The sequence below is a fragment of the Salvia miltiorrhiza genome, chromosome 7, assembly GCF_028751815.1.
Source record: "Salvia miltiorrhiza cultivar Shanhuang (shh) chromosome 7, IMPLAD_Smil_shh, whole genome shotgun sequence".
Classification (NCBI taxonomy): Eukaryota; Viridiplantae; Streptophyta; class Magnoliopsida; order Lamiales; family Lamiaceae; genus Salvia; species Salvia miltiorrhiza.
This window is the reverse complement of record NC_080393.1, coordinates 45,215,609-45,220,764: the sequence shown is the minus strand read 5'-3', so window position 1 is coordinate 45,220,764 and position 5,156 is coordinate 45,215,609. Positions and strand designations below refer to the sequence as shown.

Below are 5,156 nucleotides of genomic sequence, written 5' to 3'. Positions count from 1 at the left end.
TGCTTCACTCACCGTGTTTTGGGAAAATCCTCATCCACTCGCTGAATTCACCAAATTCTTAGTGTCTATTGTCATCCCCTGATAGAAATACTGCAGAAGGTCTCATTCGGAGAATTTGTGGTTTGGACAGCTGTCCACCAATATCTGCCATAATTTTCCTTCTCCCTGGATAGCTGCCCGCCCTTCTCCCTCGACGCTAGTCGCTCGGGCGTCGAGAATCGTTGCCTTTCCCTCAATATCTGCCATAATTTTCCTCGCCGCGACGTCAACGTGCCTTCCTTACGAAGTCGCCGTCAAATGCCGCCACAGTGCCCTTCTACCGCCGCCGTCGATATTCTTTGAAGGTCAGTTTAATTATTCCCCTTCCTCGTTTAGGGTTCTTGGTTTTGTGTGACAGAGTTCATGTGGTGTAATTTTGTTCTTATGGTTCTAACAATTCGATAAGGTTAATATTCTAATTGAGGCAGAGGGCCTGATTTGTTCGGCTCCTGTAGTATTTGCCTAAACCCCCTTAGTTGCTTCAGTCCCTTTCATTCCCCCATAGACAAGAATATGGCCTTACCAAATCAAAAAGATAAAAGAGGGAGCACAATTGCATAAGCAACAGTAGCAATATAGGAAAATCCTTAGCTACGATCAGAAAATGCTCACCTTATCATCTCTTGGGCCCATGTAGCTATTGATTTCAGTTGTTTATCATTTGTCTGAAGGCACTCAGACAACAAATTTGAGCAAAATTTAGTATCTTTGAACAACATTTTTACATTCGAGCCAAGTGCATCTGCTAGGTCGTCCTGAACTGCCACTGCTGCCTTAGTCACATTAGCATCACTCTGTTCATCTTTTGCAACCAATTCCAACTGCAGGAGATGAGGGGCATGAGGCCAGCTTTGGAATATACTTTAAATCCTTGAAGAATTCTAGAATAAGCCTAAAAAATGTAGATCCTAAGATGGTTGCCATAGTCTATCATCTCCTCATCATTATAGTCCACCTGCATAATTATAGGCTTAGTTTCCTCAGCACTGCTTAATTTTTGAATAATAACCTGAAGCACGCCACACAGGGAGGTTTGTAAATCTCCTTGCTTTTCCTTGTGATCAGATGATACTATCTGAAGACATTCCTTAGTTGCTTCAGTAGCTTCTACTAAGTTGTAGTGTGGGATTTGGGGGAATCAAAGTTGGTGAGATTTAATAGAATTATGTTGATTTAGGTGTAGATAAATTATGTTGATTTAGAGTTGGTGAGATTTGTAGAACTAAAAGAAACTACAAAGCAACCGAGAGTTAGTGAGATTTGATAGAATTATGTTGGCTTTTTTAGCCTTAGCAGCATCACTTAAATTGTTTATCTTTTTTCATCAAGCTTAGTTGCATTAGTTTTCTTTTGCTATAACAGAGAACAAAAACGAGTCCTTGTCCAACATAGTGTCTCCTGGCTGGGGTGTTATGTGCTTTTTTTTTTTTTTTTTTTTTTTTCCGTTTCTAGTAAAAGCTTTATTTCAGCTTCTATACTTTCTGTCACATTACAGCTTCTCTTAAGTATAGTTTGTAGGTTTTATTAATTGGTGGTGAAAGTTTAGTTAAGTTTCTCTTAGTTGTCAAATTTGTCAAGGTACGAAAGTTTCATTACCTAAATTGTTTAGTTGCTTATTCCATTTTATTTTATCTTGTAATTGTAACTACTTTGTCTCCACTAATCTTAACTTGGCCTCACAAATCATAATGGCTTAGTGTTTTTTAAATGACTCTCGTATTTTATATTTTCTATTAGTTTTAAATTTATTATTTGATTCCTTTACTACATTGCATTTATGATTTATGATTTAGGATTTAAGGTCTAATTTTATTTTTAGTATTGGTATATACTGTGATGCAGAAACTGCGAATGAGAATATGGAATTTAGAGCATGAGAATTGTCAAAAAGGTTGATTGATACAAAAATCAATCAAATTTTCTTAGCTCCGTGTAATGTGGAGTAAGAATTCTCGCGCTATTTAAATTTTATTAATAAGCTATTTAAATTATATTATTAATTACATTTCTCTAATCTTTTGTGGCTTAAATGTAGATATCATTGGATTCTTACGGTGATTGACCCTAATAAGGGAGAGATTGCTATCTTGGATTCCCTATACAAAGGAATTCATGATAAAATTTGGAAAGAAGTCGTGGAATTGTAAGTTTTGTTTTGTATCTGTTTATATCTTATTTCTAGCATATTTTGCCAATGCATGCATTACGTTATTTTTATATATGAAGGGCCTTAAGGTTGTTCAATATGGAGAAGAGAAAGAATGGAAAGAAGAAGCCTGATTGGACAATACTGAAGGTATTTAATCAAACATAACTTGTGGAATTATAACTATTCATTATTAATGAAAAATTAATGTAGGTTCCGAAACAACCGGACTTGACTCAATGTGGTTTCTATGTGATGAAGTACATGAGAGAGATAGTGATAAATAGTCATCCTTGGACGATTGGTTCTCTACAATCTTTGGTAATAATTGTGTATGTTAAATTGTACAATCTTAATAATTATTTGCCTTAGTTTTATTTTCTGAATTATAATATGTACTTAACAGTTCAATGCTCATGAAAAGTATTCAAATGAAGAGATAGATGTAGTGCGATCAGAGTGGGCAGATTGTGTTCAAGAATATATAAAGGAGTAAAAGGTAATGTATATATTTTTCTAGATTTAATTGTCTGTGATAGTTGGGAAGAATGAGGTTATATTTTGTATGGATCTTTCTGAATATTCTTTAGAAAATGAGTTTGCGTACTATATATATATATATATATAATTGTTAATTGTTGTTGATGATCATTTTGATTGTGATTGTGTGAAGGATATGTAGTGGTGATGGCAAAGAAGACAATATTGGACGTATTGGTTGATGCATCACATTTTGAAGGAACGAAGGAGCAACAAGTGTTAACTCATTTGAATGCTAAGATTCCATTTATTTGGTAGTGGATCCACAAATCATGTTTACTCATTTTAGTTATATATAGTTTTTGTTAGAATTTAGCTTAAGTGTTAGTATTTTGTAATGGAATATGGTAGAATTGATTTGGACGAATCTTAATTGTAATGAATATTGAAATTTTATAATGATTATATTATAAATGAAAATGATTTTCTTATGCTTTTAAATAATAGTGAATTTCCAGGAAAAAAAATTCTTATAAATATATGATTTAATCGATTTTAACATTATAAAAGAGCATGGTTTTTTTGGGACCTACGACACTGCTCAAAAACTGAGGTGGTATATAAGAAATAAAATGGGTATTTTTCTACTACGACAACAGACAAAAGCTAGTGTGATATACAAAAAACACCATAGAACTCGGCACCTACGACACTACTCGAAAACCATAGTAATATTAATGATACAACAACGGACCCTATGCTCTCAAAGACAACAGCCAACGTCTATTGTCATAAATATCTATGACAACAGGCAATGCCTGTGGTCTTTAAGCACCTTTTTTCAAGCACCAATGACACTACCACTTACAACAACAGACATTTTCTCTAATAGACAATAGGCAATGTCAAATGTCTATTAGCTTTTCTGTAGTAGTGCATCATACTCCTGCTTTGCACCGCTGATCTCCTTCTTTAGCGCATTCGTTTTGGTGGGAGGGAAAAAATGCTCTAGGAATAGCCTCTTCATCTCTGCCCACGTAGTGATAGAATAAGGTGGAAGACTTGCGAACCATGAGTTCGCCTATGCTGTCATAGTGAAGGAAAAAGCAGCCAGTCTGAAGTGTTCCTCCGTTACCCCAGTAGGGCATTTCTTCACTTTGCAGATCTTGATGAATTCACTTAGGAAATTATATGGATCCTCTCCCTTCTTCCCGTAGTACTTAGGAAGAACATTAAGCTATCCAAGCTTAATCTCTATAGTAGTAGCAGCCGCCGGCATCCGGATCAGAGTTGGGGGGTCATCAGCTTCGTGGATGGAGAGATCACACAGTCTAGGATCGTCAGCCATGTCGCTCTCAGTACTTGCGACAGAAATTGAATCGGTTTCCTCTTCACAATCTGCGTCTGTCTCTGAATCGTGGTCTGTTTGGGCAAACAGAGCCTCTTCAGCAGCAGCAGCACTATGTTCCGCCTCAACGAACCCCTCAATTTGGGCGGACAAGTCAAGTTGCGAATCCAGCAGCTTCCTCGCCTTAGCCTCCTTTCTCAGTTTCCTTTCTGCTTTCTCAATCTCACTTTCGTATAGGAGTTTCGGCCTAGAAGATCTGCTCATAAACAAAAGAAAATAAAAAAAGGAAAATAGATCAAAGGGAAAAGAATTAGATTAACACCGCTCCCCGGCAACGACGCCAATGTGGTGGACGTCGCCAACCACCAAATAATTCCTGCGGAATTACCAAAATAAATTAGTATAATGGTAAGCAGGGTCGATCCCACAGAGAGCAGTTAAAAATTATTCAAATCCCTAAATCTATAAAAACGGTGATGCCACCACGCCTTAATTTTGAGAAGAATTAATTAAAACTAAGAATGCAACAAATCAAATAGAAATAACTCTTGAAATAAATCAATAGAAAGGTAATTCGGCTCAAATAAATCCACACTAATTTAATCTCTGATCCTCGGCTCAAATATATCCTAACCCTTGTTTTGATGATACCAAAATTCATAGGACTTATATGTAATAGACTAGAATCGTTTTGAACTCAAGTGTTAGAGTTCGTTTCTAGTTTAGTTGCGGTGTCGAAGACTGAAGACTGAAGACTGAAGAACGAAGACTGAAGACTGAAGACTGCAGATACCAACTGAAGTAGCAGTTGAAGAATCAGTTGAAGACTGATTATTTAATGCGAGCAATGGACTGATACTAAAGTCAAGTATCAGTTGAACATTCCTCCTAGGACTGATCTTCCAACGTTCAGAGGAATCCACGTACGCACAAGTACAGCCGCATTAAATGCAGAGATCTCAATATCTTATCTCTGCAGAGGTCATTCCTATCTGGTGGTTACTTTTCAGAGATGTCACATCTCCTGTCCATCAAAGAGAGCCGTTTCCACACAGACAAGGAACCTCAAAGATTGAAGCCTCAGCCCAAATTCGAATTGCTCTCCAACGGAAGAAATCTTGAGAACGATTTACGCCAACGGAT

General features: G+C 36.6%; 1 long non-coding RNA gene across 2 annotated transcripts; it reads left to right on the top strand.

Annotated features, from left to right (window-relative positions):
• The first annotated feature begins 299 nt into the window (after positions 1-299).
• LOC130992754 (uncharacterized) lies at positions 300-3,145 on the top strand. 2 transcript variants are annotated; one of them, XR_009091383.1, is made up of 7 exons: positions 300-344; positions 1,882-1,981; positions 2,075-2,182; positions 2,266-2,335; positions 2,399-2,506; positions 2,592-2,684; positions 2,859-3,145. It is a non-coding gene; the product is annotated as an uncharacterized LOC130992754 (long non-coding RNA). The 2 variants fall into 2 exon arrangements; XR_009091382.1 differs by having other exon boundaries at positions 306-1,981.
• Positions 3,146-5,156: the final 2,011 nt, after the last annotated feature.